This window comes from Vanacampus margaritifer, chromosome 1, assembly GCF_051991255.1.
Source record: "Vanacampus margaritifer isolate UIUO_Vmar chromosome 1, RoL_Vmar_1.0, whole genome shotgun sequence".
NCBI lineage: Eukaryota > Metazoa > Chordata > Actinopteri > Syngnathiformes > Syngnathidae > Vanacampus > Vanacampus margaritifer.
In genome coordinates this window covers 35,204,518-35,221,800 of record NC_135432.1, presented here as the reverse complement: position 1 = coordinate 35,221,800, position 17,283 = coordinate 35,204,518, and the positions used below count along the sequence as shown (strand labels likewise).

The following is a 17,283-nucleotide window of genomic DNA, read 5'->3' as shown; positions in this document are numbered from 1 at the left end:
TTGGATCTAGAAGTGGAAGGTATTTAACTCTTTGACTGCCAGACGTTTTCAAAAACGGGTTGTCGCCAGTGCCAGCCGATTTAAGCATTTTGAGTGATCTTTCAAGGTCCACAGAAAATGTTGTGTTTGGACTATGGAAACACACATACTACCAAATGAAAGATTGGACTCTCAGCTTTCATCAGAAAAAAAAAGTTTGTTTCTACCTTATTCCGTTCTTCAGTAATCAACAATAGAAAATGGTTACTTTCACCGAAATTCTCTCTTTTGAAACAAAAAACGGAGAAAATGAGCTTTTTGTGAAACGATGTTATTTCATGCACTCTAGTGAATTGTACACTTCTTTTTGTCCATGAATGATGCCACAAACACCTAAATAGTGCTTTACTTCTGTAAAACGCTTTCACCAACAATGAAAAAGTGTTTTTTGATTGCAAAATACGTTTATTTCCATTCAACAGTGTAACAATTTGACAAAACAATTTCGCAAACTATTTACAAATGTGTGCAACTGTGGTACTACTTACAATTATGTGGATGTTTCAAATACAGTTTTTCCTTTTGTAACGCTCTCCTGCGTGCAAGGAGACGCCAGGACTCGCACAACAGTTTACTTTCACTTTCACATTGGTCCGTTTTGCGTGCAAACATTACACTTTCTTGACGGCCTTTTTTTCCGGGGAATAAAAAGCAAGTAGCAGACTGTACACACTTCCTCCGATGAATATGCATTGGACTCGGGGCACTCTCCGTCGTCCGATCGAACGTCCGCCTGTGCGTGCACGGTTGCGCTCCGCGTTACGACACCGTCATAGCCGCCGCGTCAGCGGTTCCAATTTCGCCGTCAAGCTCGGATTCACCTTCATCATCATCGTCATCAATGTACTCTTTTAGCGTTGGTCGATGCCTTTTGTCTTGTAAGTGTAGAGCTGCTTGCAAACGCTCGCCATTGCCCGTTCCCTCCTCCATCTAGCTCCATCTAACGTCTTCTACTGCCGCGTCAATGCTTTCCAACCACGGAGTCACCATCATCTTCATCATCGATGATGATCATCGTCATCAACAATGTGCTTTTTAGCGATGCTTTTGGTCTTTGAAAAAAACGGCTCTGGCGTTAGCTCCTCGCGACCGGCCGCCATTTTTCCTTTGTTTTCCATTCTGATCTCCTGCTCAACGCTCTAGCTCCGCCTCTACTGACGCCCACCCGATCTTGTCAAAAGAGAGTCATCGCTGCCCTCTAGGGGCCAAAAATAGTCATTAGGCTCACGAGACCTGCTTAAAACTTTCAGGAGAGCTCCTCAAGCCTTCCCAGCACCCGTTTCAAAAAAAAAAAAAAAATAAATGGGAGGACGTCTTTTAACGTCTTTGGCGCTCCTCCGTAGGTTTTTGCAGAACGTCATTTAACGTCTTTGGCAGTAAAAGAGTTAAGATACCAAGCCAAGGCAAGATGATTGTGAAAGATGCCCATTGTACAAATTCCCTCGTGATTGGAATTATAGAAAGATCATTTTTTTGGAATATGTGTCTCGTTATTCTGGTCAAAGTGTAAATCAGCATTTTAGTAAAAGAACATCATACCACAGCAATGGTGGTATAGTGTAATGGTCTGGGTCTGCTCTGCTAATTCAGGATCTGGATGACTTGAGGTGAATTCTGTTCTTGACCAGAAATTACATCAGCCAATAAATAGTTTGTGACCTCAAGCTGAAGCGCATTTGGGTTGTGCATCACAACAACACATCAACAAGTCAACTTCTGAAAGGCTTCAACAAACAAAATGAAGGTTTTGATTTGAACTGTTTTTCACGTCAAATGCTAAAGTTGCATATTTACCACCACAAAGGCAACCTGAAGTTTATCACACATGTGAAAAAGACAAAGTGACACATGCTGGCCCGGCGGCTACTGCGCTAAATCTACTAATTCTGTCTGAGAATCATATCCCTGGTGCCAAATTCGGAAATTCTTGGGCACAACCAACAAAACTCGCAATACCTCAATTCTTTAAATTATTATATCCTTCCCGCTTATAAACCTGTTTCCTTAATTCAGAAAAGGCCTTACAGATACATTTTTATACATGTCATAGTTGCACGAAAGGCAAAAAAAAAAAAAAAAATCAGGTGTTAGGCAAGACCGGTCCGAACAACAGTGGCAACGCCATTTTAGCGTTTTTCCTCGGCATTCATTATTGTCGTCTGGCAGTCGGGGTAGTGCCAAACAAACAAAAAATAAAGACAATCGCTTGCCTCTTCGAGACGGCGGTGGCCGGCAAGAGCATGATTATCATCGTAGGAGCATGCATGCATGCCAACCAACAACATGTTTACTACATATGAAGGTGAAAAGCTCACTTCGCTGGCCTTAAACAGGTCTTTTAGGCGTCCGCACAAGTTGATCCACGTTCACATTTATCCCTCTGAAGTTTTGGCTTCGGGAAATGAATAAAGAATACATCCTTCATATGTGGACGGTCGTAGTGTCTGGAGTCGTTTCTGCAAATTCCATAACAGCTGTGTTTACTTTCATATTTGACCTAATTCCGGTTCAAGCTGCTGAAGTCACGTGACCTTGCGGCCTAAAAATAGCATTCGTGCGGAACCCCATTAATGTCAGTTTCACAATAACGTTACGGTTAGCATAGCATGGCTTCTATGTCTTTTCCTCATTTATCACGCCTTGTAATCTGTTCGTGAGAACTTCAATACTTGTAACAGAAGAAGTGCTTCTATACGCCGCCACAGACGCTGTGATTACCAACTTGGGAGCGAAAGCGCAACGTGTTTATGTGCAGTATTAGCGAGCCGAAGCTCGTTACTATGCTGCGCCGTAAGTAGTAGAACCAATCTCGCCTCAACTTGAGTACCCCCCGCTTATAGGTAACGTAAGCATCCCAGCGAAGCTTTTGGGGGCTTTCTTCGTCGTTCAATTTTCAGAAAAATTTAAAAATCTGTGTTTTAATTATGCTAAAACTGCCCATTTAGACCCGCAAACTGCTATGCTTGTTTCACACAGCTCTCACTAGGTTATTTTAATAAGCCAAAAGGAGTACCCAGCATGCTTTGAGGTAGGCTTTAAAAAATAAAAATAAAAACGTTAATTAATAATTACAGGTTTGTTGTTGTAGTTAAGTTTTTCAAAGTAGTAGTATTATTTGCATTTACCCACCTCGTTTTCTATAAATTTTCATTGACTACAAGCAGTTCAGATAATGGATGGATGTTAGATTCACACCGTAAGCTTGTAATGTATGACAACTATGTATCATTCATTGCCATGTCCACTTGATCAGGTTACCACCTGGTGACAGCTGTGTGAAACAAGCATGTAGAATGAATGCTTTTGTATGTCAAACAAGCGTTCTCTGTCACTTATTTTGTTTGCTTTTTGCTCTAAGTGACAAATGACGATAGACACGATAGGAAGAAAATGACACGATATTTTTTTCCCCTATCGTCTTCAAGATAAATATCGTCATATTGCCCAGTCATTCCAAAGTTAGCATTTCCCACCTTGTGCAGGCCAGTTACAACAATTTGAGCGTTTTTTCCCCCGATACCTTTCACACAAACGTTCCCAATGAGCATCTGGGCACCAGACAAGCCTTTTAGCCCCACGGCCTCGCAGTGCCAAAATAACAACTGCAGCATATGTTTGTGTAATAATTGCATTAATGTTGAACATGGCTCTCCAGGGGGTTGCTGTAGTCAAAGAGTTGCTGCTTCTGATTGCATACAATTAGAAAGAAATGAGTAATAGAATTAACGATGCTGCAGCAAATAATATCTAAATGTATGGTTGTGGTAACCTGCCCACCTGTTCCTCATGCTGAAGTGTATTCCCACATAGGTGATAACGTACATTTGGGGCATATATGCAAAGCAGTTCAGAGAATAGATGGATATTTTTAGTTTTTAATGTCAAAATATCTTTTCCAGTATTGTCCCAAATGACATGTCATTACTTGCCACATGTTTTCTGAAGATGCTAATTAAATTTTTGGATATAAAACATACCCATACAGTAGGGCTGCTCAATTATGAAGAAAATATTCATCACGATTATTTTGGCAATAATTGAAATCACAATTAGGACAATCATTTCTTTTTTTAGTACAAAACAAGAAAATGTTTAAACGTAAAAATTATTAGGACAAATAAAATTAATTGAAACTATAATGATGCAAGTTCCTTTTGGATGAAACAAAAATTATTAAATTAGTTATGTTAAAATCCCTAAAAAAGGTGCAAACATAAATTTAACAACTCAAAATTAGTTTCAGTTATCTTTTTTACGATAAAGCTGATTTTGTAATTGTGGAGTGTAATAATTGAAATTCTAATTGAATTTTAATTAATTGCACAACCCTAACATACAGCATACTTATGGTTCGGCACCAGTAGATTCACCTGTTGACAGTTTTGTTTTGTTTTTCGACATGTTATCATTGGCAATAAATCCCTACTTATTCAATTATTTTAGGTAAGAGAGCCTTGTAGCTCCTCTTTTCTTGATTATTTAGGTTTGAATATACATAGTTTGCTGTGTGTCTTTTCTATTTGGGGCAGCACTTGTTACCAAAAAGACTTGACAATACTAAACCAATTACCTGTTTCTAAGCTTTGTAGCAATCAGGCTGTAATTTTGCAAATGGATTTGGACATATAAAGAAAATTAAATTAAATTTTTAATAAAGTAAATATCAACTTTAACAGTGAAATCTAACTTAAGTCGAAAAATCGCCAGCGTAGGAACGGAACTCATCCGTCACTTGAGGACTCCCTGTCATGCATAAGCAACATTTCAAGTCATTCCAAATATGCACTGTGAGCAGTAGGAGTGAAGGGGGTGGGGGAGTCGCGCTTGGGACCGACCAAATGTGATCGTCTTTGCATCTGCAAAGCTGGGAAGCATAACATTATAACTTACATTTAGATAGTAAGTTGAGGACCTGTACTTATATTACATCTGGTTGTTTTAGTCAAGATTAAACTACAACATATTTTCCCCAACTGTATTTAAGTTCCTTGTTAAGGGTCAAACTTCAATTGTATTTATTTATTCCCATAAATTCCCTTCAATTCCCATTGAAAGTGTCCAACTTCTTGGAATTTTGCAACCTTATGACTGCCACCAAACCTGATTGTGGTGGACCTTGAAATTTCTTCCGTTCCAGGTAGTCCAATTTAGTTACTTGCTTAACAGGATAGTGAGTCGATATACTGACTTCGCAGACAAATATCCAAATGAAAGTAGTTTTGTCTCTGATGGGCTGATGTAACCTTGAAAACTGTTTAGCTGGAGGTACAGTTCACATTGATTTTACAGTACTGGTAATTAAGAGATATACAGAATGGAAAACAAAACAAACAAATGAAAATGAAAGACTAAATCAACTTTGACCTGATGAAACAAAGAGAGTGGGTGGAAGCATAATAGGAAGCAAAAGCAGCAAGCACGGCAGAAAAGCAGTTGTCAACCCCTCATTGAAAGATGATGAAGTTAGAAATTGCATTTGCACCCTCCGGCTAAACATAATGATACAAACCAAAACAATGGCAGCATGGCGAATTTGCATGTGGACCCTACCTTAACCACTGCGGTACAAATGCACACTTTCAATTACAGCCATCCACCCCCTGGTAAATATTAATTCATTGGCAGAATGGCATTAAAGCAATCAACGGGCCAGTATTTCTGATAACATGCTAAAATAAAGACAATAGACCAAAATGTACTTTGAACTGCAAGAGGCTGTAATTTAATAGTCTCTCACTTTTAGTGAAAGAACATCATTATAGCATTGAAGATACTGTTCATTGCTGTAACTGTTTGTGCTATAGAAACCCGGTAGCTGCGGAACATTGACACACATGGCAAGCCTTTTGAGCATTTCTTCCATATCCTTGATATCAGACAGTAGTGTTTCTCACTAGTTCAGTTTTTGTCAGCACTAGTTGGACAATTAGCCACACTGGCTATGAACTTTGTCATACTAGTTGCACAGAAACTCTTGACTAGTCGCTCATTTTCAGCAACGTGTTAATTACTCAAACGTGAATTCTTCTCACTAGTGACGTGTCCTATGATTTCCTTTCACTAGTTAGGTTGTGAGAGCTGAAACACCCACTAGTTAACTAGTGAAATACAAAACACTGACAAGTTAACTATTGAAGGGCTCTTGAAGTCTACATGTTGAACTAGCGACACGCAAATGTTTTACTGGTTAACTAGTGATGCCCCAAATATCCACTAGTTACACTAGTGAGACATTTTGACTGAACTAGTTCAACTAGTGAGGTCCAAAACGTTCACTAGTAGAACTAGTGGATGCCAACATGCGAACTAGTAAACTAGTTACACCCCAAAAAAATTAATGAGGAGGTGGGGCCGACGTGCATCCAGGGTTCCTATTGGCTCTGCAGTTAAAATACACCAAGCTACTGCCTTCCGGCAGAAGATTCATGGCCCCCAGAACCAGGCTGAACCGCTCCAAGAACTCATTCCTGCCGACATCCATCAAACTGCTTAACAACCGACATTAACCCAGTGCAATAAGATATATGGTGCAATGTTGTGTGTGTGTAATATATGCAACCATGCTGTACATACTCATGTGTATATATATATATATATATATATATATATATATATATATATATAGGAGTGTGTGTGTGTATATGGGTGTGTGCAGTCCTCATGTATGTACTTCTCTACACATGTACACTTCTGTGAAGACTTCTGGGAAGTCTTCTACTTATTGCTGCACTTCTTATTTATTTAATTTTATCTCTTTCTATTCTGTTGTTTTCTCTTTACTGTAAACTGCAGCTGGACGGAGTCCAGGAAAAAGTTCCCCACGGGGAAAATAAAAGTATATCGTATCGTATCGTATCGTATCGTAATATTCAGATTTTGTCATTATCCCACCCCCGTTTTACACTAGTTTACAATTTGTCCTAAGGAATTGGAGCTCGTTCACAAGTGAATGCCTTTTACGGTTACATGTTAACTAGTGAATGCAGAAACCCAGACTACACAACTACTTGCATCTATTTATAACTTACAAGCTAACTAGTGAGGCTCAAAATGTTCACCAGTTAACTAGTAAATGCAGAGCTATCCTCTAGTTACACAAGTTGGGCTCATTATGATGCCACTTGTTAACTAGTGAAACACGTGTTTTCCTACAAGTAAACTATCTGGGTACTGAGTGAGTACCTAGTAATCTAGTGACACAGATTTTCTTATCACTAGTTTACTAGTAGAAGGTATTTTGTCTCACGTGTCGGCCTCAAGACTGAACTTGTACACACTTTGACTGTGCAAGTTTCACACAATTGCTCACTAGCTGGCATGTGCACACAACTAGTTAACCAGTGAAAATAATTTCACTATTTGACATGTTTACCAGTTACAACACTTCGCAAGTTCACTAGTTGTGCGCACATGTCAACTAGTAAGAATTTTTGTTAAACTAGTATGATGTAAATGACGCCTATTATACTAGAAATATTACCTAGTGCAACAAAATTCATTGCATGTTAGATATTTGTTATACTAGTTGTGTACAGTTGCTTACCAGTGCTACATAAGGGTCCACTAGTTAAAAGACACGCCCAACATGTAGGAAAAATGTCTAACGTGTTCTGTCAAATCTTGAACAAGTTCATTTCTTGGTCTGACTTGTGAAAAAAATGCCTTTCACTAGTTAACAAGTTAAATAAACATCAGTGTCACTAGTTAACTAGTGACTCAGTCTGAATGTAACTACCTTGCAAGAGAGAAACCAAGTGATTCACTAGTTAACAAGTGAGGTCAAAACGAGCCCAACCAGTGCCACAAGTGGGTATATTTGCCTTTACTTAGCTCAATGTAAGCTTACATGTTAGCATGTAAGCTCAATGTAAGCTGAAGACATTTAACATTTTCAATTTATATTTTTACTGTTTTTGAATTTACTTAGAAGTATATAGATGCCATATAAACTGTGTAGTGAAAAGAAGATCAACTGTGATAATGTTGTTGTGAAATATATTGGAACTTTTACTCCCTTCCAGTTCTCATGAAGATAAGAAAGAATGTCAGTCAAAATGCTTAAATCGGCTGGCACTGGCAACATCCCGTTTCTGAAAACGTCTGGCAGTCAAAGAGTTAACGTCCTTGGCGGCCCTCCGTAGGTTTTTACTAAACGTCATTTAACGTTTTTGGCAGTAAAAGAGTTAACATTTTTTTAATAGTTGAATATTTTAACTCTTTGACTGCCAGACGTTTTCAAAAACGGGTTGTCGCCAGTGCCAGCCGATTTAAGCATTTTGAGTGATCTTTCAAGGTCCACAGAAAATGTTGTGTTTGGACTATGGAAACACACATCCGACCAAATGAAAGATTGGACTCTCATCTTTCATCAGAAAAAAAAAAGTTTGTTTCTACCTTATTCCGTTCTTCAGTAATCAACAATAGAAAATGGTTACTTTCACCGAAATTCTCTCTTTTGAAACAAAAAACGGAGAAAATGAGCTTTTTGTGAAACAATGTTATTTCATGCACTCTAGTGAATTGTACACTTCTTTTTGTCCATGAATGATGCCACAAACACCTAAATAGTGCTTTACTTCTGTAAAACGCTTTCACCAACAATGAAAAAGTGTTTTTTGATTGCAAAATGCGTTTATTTCCATTCAACAGTGTAACAATTTGACAAAACAATTTCGCAAACTATTTACAAATGTGTGCAACTGTGGTACTACTTACAATTATGTGGATGTTTCAAATACAGTTTTTCTTTTTGTAACGCTCTCCTGCGTGCAAGGAGACGCCAGGACTCGCACACAGTTTACTTTCACTTTCGCATTGGTCCATTTTGCGTGCAAACGTTACAGTTTCTTGACGGCCTTTTTTTCCGGGGAATAAAAAGCAAGTAGCAGACTGTACACACTTCCTCCGATGAATATGCATTGGACTCGGGGCACTCTCCGTCGTCCGATCGAACGTCCGCCTGTGCGTGCTCGGTTGCGCTCCGCGTTACGACACCGTCATAGCCGCCGCGTCAGCGGTTCCAATTTCGCCGTCAAGCTCGGATTCACCTTCATCATCATCGTCATCAATGTACTCTTTTAGCGTTGGTCGATGCCTTTTGTCTTGTAAGTGTAGAGCTGCTTGCAAACGCTCGCCATTGCCCGTTCCCCCCTCCATCTAGCTCCATCTAACGTCTTCTACTGCCGCGTCAATGCTTTCCAACCACGGAGTCACCATCATCTTCATCATCGATGATGATCATCTTCATCAACAATGTGCTCTTTTAGCGATGCTTTTGGTCTTTGAAAAAAACAGCTCTGGCGTTAGCTCCTCGCGACCGGCCGCCATTTTTCCTTTGTTTTCCATTCTGATCTCCTGCTCAACGCTCTAGCTCCGCCTCTACTGACGCCCACCCGATCTTGTCAAAAGAGAGTCATCGCTGCCCTCTAGGGGCCAAAAATAGTCATTAGGCTCACGAGACCTGCTTAAAACTTTCAGGAGAGCTCCGCTAGCCTTCCCAGCACCCGTTTCAAAAAAAAAAAATAAAAATGGGAGGACGTCTTTTAACGTCTTTGGTGCTCCTCCGTAGGTTTTTGCAGAACGTCATTTAACGTCTTTGGCAGTAAAAGAGTTAATGTAAATTTGTTTTTGTTTTTTTTCTTTTCTTTATTATTTTTTATATATATATATTTTTTTTGTCGTCTTAGACCTTTGTTTCCCCTCCCTGAGTGTATTATTTCAAATCTGGTGTTCGCTTCCAAAGCAGACGAGGAGGCTGCGGCTTTTGTTGATCGGGCCCTTACTGATTACACTCTGAAAACAGGACACGCCCCTACGGCCTCCACCTTGCATTCGCAAGTGTTCCGAGCAGCCATTTTGAAGGGCGTTCCCAAGTCTGTGGCACAGGCCATGGAGGCCAGTCGGGATCTTCCCGGTTCTGAGGTTGACCGGTGGTTGTCACATCTTAAACATCATTTAAGGAGACATGCTAAAGAAAAAGAGTCTAAGGTAGACAAACACAAAAGTACAGAAACACAACTTGCTATGGTGCAGTTGCAAAATTTGAAAAAGCAGGAAGAAAACACTCTTGCTGTGATCTCATCTCCCTCTGTAGATTCCAAGTGCATGATGTATTAAGCAGGTTCATTCATGGGTCAAGGTGCGCCCCCTGGGTGGCCTAACATGTGCTTCAATTGTGAACGGCCTGGTCATTGGGCCCGCGATTGCAGACAGCGACCTCAAGCGTCTGGGAGGAGAGGCAGAGGCCAACAAACTGCACGCCGCAGCAACAACATTCCCCGGTGCCAAACCAACAGTATCTGCCTCCATCCGGTGAACAGTTTCCACAATGATGGTGCCCTGAATCCACATGCTCAGTGACTGTTCAATGTTTTTTCACAGACTCTTTTGCATTCTTTTGTGTTTGCACCTAACTGTCCAGTCAATCTTTTGGGGAGAGATCTCTTCATCGCCACATGCCCTCTCATCAAATGCAGCCCTGATGGACTTATCCTGGAATTTCCGGATGATAACACCTACTGCTGCTCTGCCTCGTCTGCCTCCAGTGCCACCTCCCAGTTCCCGCTTGTTGAACAATGCCCTGTGGCATGCGCCACTGCCGACATCTACTGGCCAAGAGTGAATATTAATTGGTATCCAGTAATTGGCTCGAAGCTGAGCTCTCTGGTGACTTTGGGTTCGTAACCTCAGATCTTATGATATGGTAACTGATTGTATGCATTGCACTCTGTACTATGACAGATCAGGGGATGAGATCTATAGCGAGGCATTTCAGGAAATTGAAAACAACATATGGTAATTGAACATGGGTGATTTGTTTGCAGACAAACCAGGTGTCGCCTTTTCGGTGTCCCTGAGACCTGAACAACTCCCACATGTCTCCTTGATGATCTCGCCTCAGCACAGAGTGAAGGATCTCGGTCCGTTTGTCCTGGCATGCACACAGGCCACTGATTGGCAAAATTTATTTCACTCTTAACTCTTTGACCGCCAAAAACGTTTAATAACGTTTAGTAAAATCCAAATGAGTGCCGCCAAAAACGTTAAAAGATGTTAACTATGTTTTTTTTTGGGGGGGGGGGGGGGGGTTATTCAAGCCTTGGCCAGCTTTGCTGAAAGTATCAAGCAGATCGAGTTAGTATATTGACTATTTATGGGCACTAGATGGCAGCGATGACTCTCTTTGGACAAGATCGGGTAGGAGTCAGTAGTAGAACACGTGAGGCGGAGCTAGAGTGTTAAGGGAAGAATGGCTGAGGAAACGAAAATGGCGACCGGTTGCAAGCAGCTCACGCTTGAGCATTTTTTTTCAAAGAAGAAAAGCATCGACCAATGCTCAAGAGCACATTGATGACGATGATGATGATGGTGACTCCAAGTTTGACGCCGAAGTTGAAGCGTTGACGCGGCGGCTTCAACCACGTCGTAAAGCCTCATCGGCTAGCAATGCTTACGCCGGAAAACGTGGCGCACAACCGAGCACTTTTGCACAGGCGGACATTAAATCGGACGATGAAGAATACTCTGAGTCCAATGGATATTCTTCGGAGGAGTGGGTACAGTCTGATCACGGAGACACTGATTCGGACAGTCTTTCATCCTCAGAAGACTGTGAAGGTAAGCACAAACTTGCTGTGAGATTTCTAGTTATCTAACTTGTCTAACTTTTCCGGCGAGGTGCTAGCAGCGTGTGTAACGTGAATGTAGAATTCATAGATCGTGGATCGTGCTCACAGCGACGTCCCACTGCAGTTTCTACGACAAAGAGAGGTATAAAAAAAAGTGTTTTCAATACACTGCAACAACAAAATAAAACAGTCTTTCGATATTATTGTAATTGTATATATTTCTTTCAGCTGTAGCTCATAGGGCTCAAAGTGACGCTTCTCACAGTGAGCAGAATAAAGGTAAAAAAAAAAAAAAAAAAGATTCTCCAACACAGCACTAATAAAATATTTGATGGAAAATGTCTTCTATAATTTACAGAATGTACATCAGACAGTGCATCCAAGAAAAAAGGTAAACATATATATTTTTATATATATATTGCATCACACTGATCTAAAATGAATATTATATGATATTGAAATGTATATTTGCAGATCCCAAAAATTCTGGCTGGCATGAAGCAGGCTGGCAGCCAAACACTTTCTCCTTTACTGCAAAACCAGGACCAAGGGGTGCCGCAGCAGAGCTGAATTCGACCCTGCCAGCTGACTTCCTGCAGTTGTTCATCACGGACGAACTTCTCCAGCACATTGCTGACCAGACAAACCTCTATGCACGTCAGTCTATCCAGAAGCAGACTGAAAGTCTGCCACACCGTAGGAGTCGCGCTTGGAAGCCAGTGTCTGTGTCCGAACTAAAAACTTTTTTTGCACTCCAATTTCTTATTGGGTATATAAACAAGCCCAGTATAGAAATGTATTGGACTCAAGACGAAATAGAAACGACACCATTTTTCAGTCACGCGATGCCTCGAAACCGCTTTCAGCTCATCTGGAGTTTCCTTCATTTCAACAACAACGAAACACATAGTTCAGACGACAAACTATTCAAAATCCGTCCTCTTTTCAACCACATTGTCCAGAAATTCAAAGAACTGTTCCAACCCGGGAGGAATGGCTGTATTGATTAGGGATGATGAGCTTTCAGGGACATCTTTCATTCAAAGTATACAACCCCCCAAAAATGATAAAATATGGGCTCAAGTCATACATCCTGTGTGACTCCCAAACGGGGTATTGCTTCAATATGCAACCCTATGTAGGTACCAGTTGTTCTCTGCCTGATACAGTTTTCAATTTACTAGATCGATAGATAGATTTTTATAATTCTATTGGCTTGTGTGAACGTCTCCTGGCAGCACGTATCAATGTATGTGGAACACTGAAGAAAAACGGGTGAACCCAGTGAGATCACTTGCCTAACAAACACTGGCCTTGGGGTGGTGAAGACATTTAACATTTTCAATTTGTGCTTTTACTGTTTTTTGAATTTACTTATAGGCATATCAATGTGATATAATCATGAGTGTTTAAAAGAATACAGTGGGATGGTGATTTTGTGAACTCTTATTGATCTTTGTACCCCCAAAGCTATTGAAGATAGAATGTGCATGATGTTATCAGAGTCTTTTGTCATTAGAGACTAAAAGTCTGGGGTCAGATCCTGATTGCATTTGTTCCCCCAGTCAAGAAGGGGAACTATATGTAAATGTCTGTTTACTAATAACATTACACCTTTGTTTAACCTGGAGTCGACATGTCTGTATGTAAACGTCTGCTTACTAACCTTTTATCTTTTGAGTATAAATGAGTCGATGTTCTGTAGATTGTTACAGACTTGGGGCCCCGCGTTGCATTCAGATGTGGTGTCCTGACTTTGTCTTTAGAAGCTTCTAAATAAATCCTTGCAAGGAACCTTCTTCATCAGATCTCGAATACAATTATTTTGGACATGCAAAGATTTCACTTAATATAGTAATCAAAATATTCCTTCAGTGGGAGGGAAACTGGTAAGACACAACACAAAGGTTTTGGTTGTGGCATGGCAGGACAAACGTTTATTGAGGATGGTGACTACTTTTCACAAAGATGAAATACGGACAGTGGATGTGTGGCGGAAGGCACAGAAAAAAAGAGTGCCTTTCCAGAAACCAGTGTGTGTTCTGGACTACAATGCCACCATGAATGGAGTAGATAAGATGGATCAGAACATCTCTTACCACCCATTCACGCGGAAAACATTGAAATGGCACAAAAAATTTGTTGCCTATCTTTTTCAAATATGCATGTTCAATGCATATATCCTGCACAAAACTAAAAATCCTGGGAAGTGTCAACACTTTTTGGAGTTTATTCAGCAGGTGGTGAGAGAGGGTGGCTGTTACCACAAGATAAGGAGGAGGAGGAAGTTGTTGCAAGTATAGGAACGGAAGGACATGAGGAAGCCAGACGTAACACCAGGTCACCGTATAATGATCCTGAAAGTAGGCTTGATGGCAACATGGCCAAACACACACTGCAGTACATACCTGCTACTCCCCGGAAAAAAAGGCCGTCAAGAAAGTGTAGGGTCTGCAAGCGAAGGGGCAATCGCAGTGAAATCCTGCTGCGTCTCCTTGCACGCAGGGGAGTGTTACACAATATACCACACAAAAAGAAAAATTGTGTAGTTGAAACATCCACACGATTGTAAATAGTAACACATACACACACCACACATGCACAGTTGCACACATTTGTAAATAGTTTACCAAATTGTTTTGTCAAATTGTTATACTGTTGAATGTAAATAAACTTATTTTGCTATCAAAAAACACTTTTTCATTGTTGGTGGTAGTGTTTTATAGAATTAAAGCACTGTTTAGGTGTTTGTGGCATCATTCATGGACAAAAAGAAGTGTCAAATTCACTAGAGTGCATGAAATAATATCGTTTCACAAAAAGCTTGATTTCTCTGTATTTTGGTCCAAAACAAAGCATTTGGGTGAAACTAACCTATTTTCTATTGTTGATTGCTGAAAAAGTGAATAAGGTAGAAACAAACTTTTTTTTTCTGATGAAAGATGAGAGTTCAATCTTTCATTTGGTAGTCATCTGTGTTTCCAAATTTTCTGTGGACCTTGAAAGATCAGTCAAAATGCTCTAAATCAGCTGGCACCCACATGTTCTCTTTTCTGAAGACGGTTGGCAGTCAAAGAGTTAATTGCTCTATTTCCCGACACTTGATGCTTATTGGATTCAGTCTAATACATTTTTACCCACTTCCGTTTTGGAGCACCAGCTTCTGGATAGGCACCATGGAAGTAAAACAACCGACAACAATTTTGCTGGTTACCTTCTTGATTTCTTTCCCACAACGCTGTGGTCCATGGATCCCACTGATGTTGGTCTCTGTAACGTCTCACCTGTTGTGTTTCAGATGAAACCAGGACAAATATATGTTCCCCAATACTCTGTAAAAGAGGCTGGGATGATTGGCATTTCGGAAACAATTGACGGTTTGCTCAAAGCAGGAGTTTTGTGTGAAATTTCCGGCTCTGATTATAACACGCCTATTTTACCCGTTGAGAAGAAAGATACTGGAAAGTTTTGCATTGTTCATGACCTGCGAGTGATTAATACGGCCATCTTAACTCCTACTTTGTCTGAAGTATAGAATTCACTAGAGTGCATGAAATAACATCGTTTCACAAAAAGCTCTTTTTCTCCGCTTTGAAAGATCAGTCAAAATGCTTAAATCGGCTGGCACTGGCGACGTCTGGCAGTCAAAGAGTTAACATGTAAGCTTACATTGAGCTTATATGTTAACATGTAAGCTGACTTTGAGCATACATGTTAACATGTAAGCTTACATTGAGCGTACATGTTAACATATAAGCTTACATTGAGCTTACATGTTAACATGTAAGCTTTTATTAGGTGTACATGTTAACAAGTAAGCTTACATTGAGCGTACATGTTAACATGTAAGCTTACATTGAGTTTACATGCTAACATGTAAGCTTACATTGAGCTAAGTAAAGGCAAATATACCCACTTGTGGCACTGGTTGGGCTCGTTTTGACCTCACTTGTTAACTAGTGAATCACTTGGTTTCTCTCTTGCAAGGTAGTTACATCCAGACTGAGTCACTAGTTAACTAGTGACACTGATGTTTATTTAACTAGTTAACTAGTGAAAGGCATTTTCTTTCACAAGTCAGACCAAGAAATGAACTTGTTCAAGATTTGACAGAACACGTTAGACATTTTTCCTACATGTTGGGCGTGTCTTTTAACTCTTTTACTGCCAAAAACGTTAAATGACGTTTAGTAAAAACCTACGGAGGAGCGCCAAAGACGTTAAAAGATGTTCACCAAGTTTTTTTTGTTTTTTTGGGGAAACGGGTGGAGGAAAGCCTTGGCCAGCTGTGCTGAAAGTATCAAGCAGATCTAGTTAGTATAATGCCTATTTTTGGCCCCTAGATGGCAGCAATGACTCTCTTTGGACAAGATTGTGTAGGCGTCAGTAGAAGACGTGAGGCAGAGTTAGAGTGTTGAGGGGACAATGGCTGAGGAAGCCATAATGGCGACCGGTTGCAAGCAGCTCACGCTTGAGCATTTTTTTCAAAGACGAAAAGCATCGACCAATGCTAAAGAGCACATTGATGACGACGATGATGATGATGGTGACTCCGAGGTTGACGGCGAAGTTGGAAGCGTTGACGCGGCGGCTATGATCATGTCATAAAGCCTCACTGGCTAGCGATGCTAACGCCGGAAAACGCGGAGCAAAACCGAGCACGCTCAGGCGGACGTTTAATCGGACGACGAAGAGTGCCCCGAGTCCAATGCATATTCATCGGAGGAGTGGGTACAGTCTGATCACGGAGAAGATACTGGTTATGGACTACGATGCCACCATGAATGGAGCGGATAAGATGGATCAACCACCCGGTATAGGAACTGAAGGGCATGAGGAAGCCAGACGTAACACCACCGTAACGTCACCGTATCATGATCCTGAGAGTAGACTTGATGGCAACATAGCCAAACACACACTGCAGTATATACTTGCTATTCTCCGGAAAAAAAAAGCCAGCAAAAAAGTGTAGCGTCTGCACGCTAAGGGGCCATCGCAGTGAAACTAATCTGTTGTGCAAATCCTGCTGCGTCACCTTGCACGCAGGGGAGTGTTACAAAAAGAAAAACTGTATTTGAAACATCCACACAATTGTAAATAGTACCATGGTTGCACACATTTGTAAATAGTTTGCCAAATTGTTTTGTCAAATTGTTACACTGTTGAATGCAAATAAACGTATTTTGCTATCAAAAAACACTTTTTCATTGTTGGCGTTGCGAGTGATTAATACGGCCGTCTTAACTCCTACTTTGTCTGTCCCGAACCTTCACTCGGCATTGTCCAAATTACATCAACCCACACTCATTTCACTTGCATTGACCTGGTTAATGCTTTCTTTTGTATTTCACTCCACCCTTCAATGAAGCCATTTTTTGCTTTCACTTGGAATGGTGTTTGCTACTCCTACAATCGCCTGCCTCAAGGCTTTGTCCTTTCACCTGGACTCTTCGACGACTGTCTCCGCCAGTTGCTGTCTCCACTTGAACTGCCCCCTGTTGTTCTCGTGGTGCAGTATGTGGATCACCTCTTGCTGGCAGCTCCATCGGAAACTTCTTGTCTTGAAGCCACCAGGTCTTTGCTCTTCATCTCCTTGAAACAGCATCTTTCCACTGCT

The 17,283-nt window shown here is 40.7% G+C and overlaps 1 long non-coding RNA gene across 1 annotated transcript; it reads left to right on the top strand.

Annotated features, from left to right (window-relative positions):
* The first annotated feature begins 11,328 nt into the window (after window positions 1-11,328).
* LOC144037576 (uncharacterized) lies at window positions 11,329-12,269 on the top strand. Its single transcript, XR_013288969.1, has 4 exons — window positions 11,329-11,808; window positions 11,895-11,945; window positions 12,025-12,057; window positions 12,141-12,269. It is a non-coding gene; the product is annotated as an uncharacterized LOC144037576 (long non-coding RNA).
* Window positions 12,270-17,283: the final 5,014 nt, after the last annotated feature.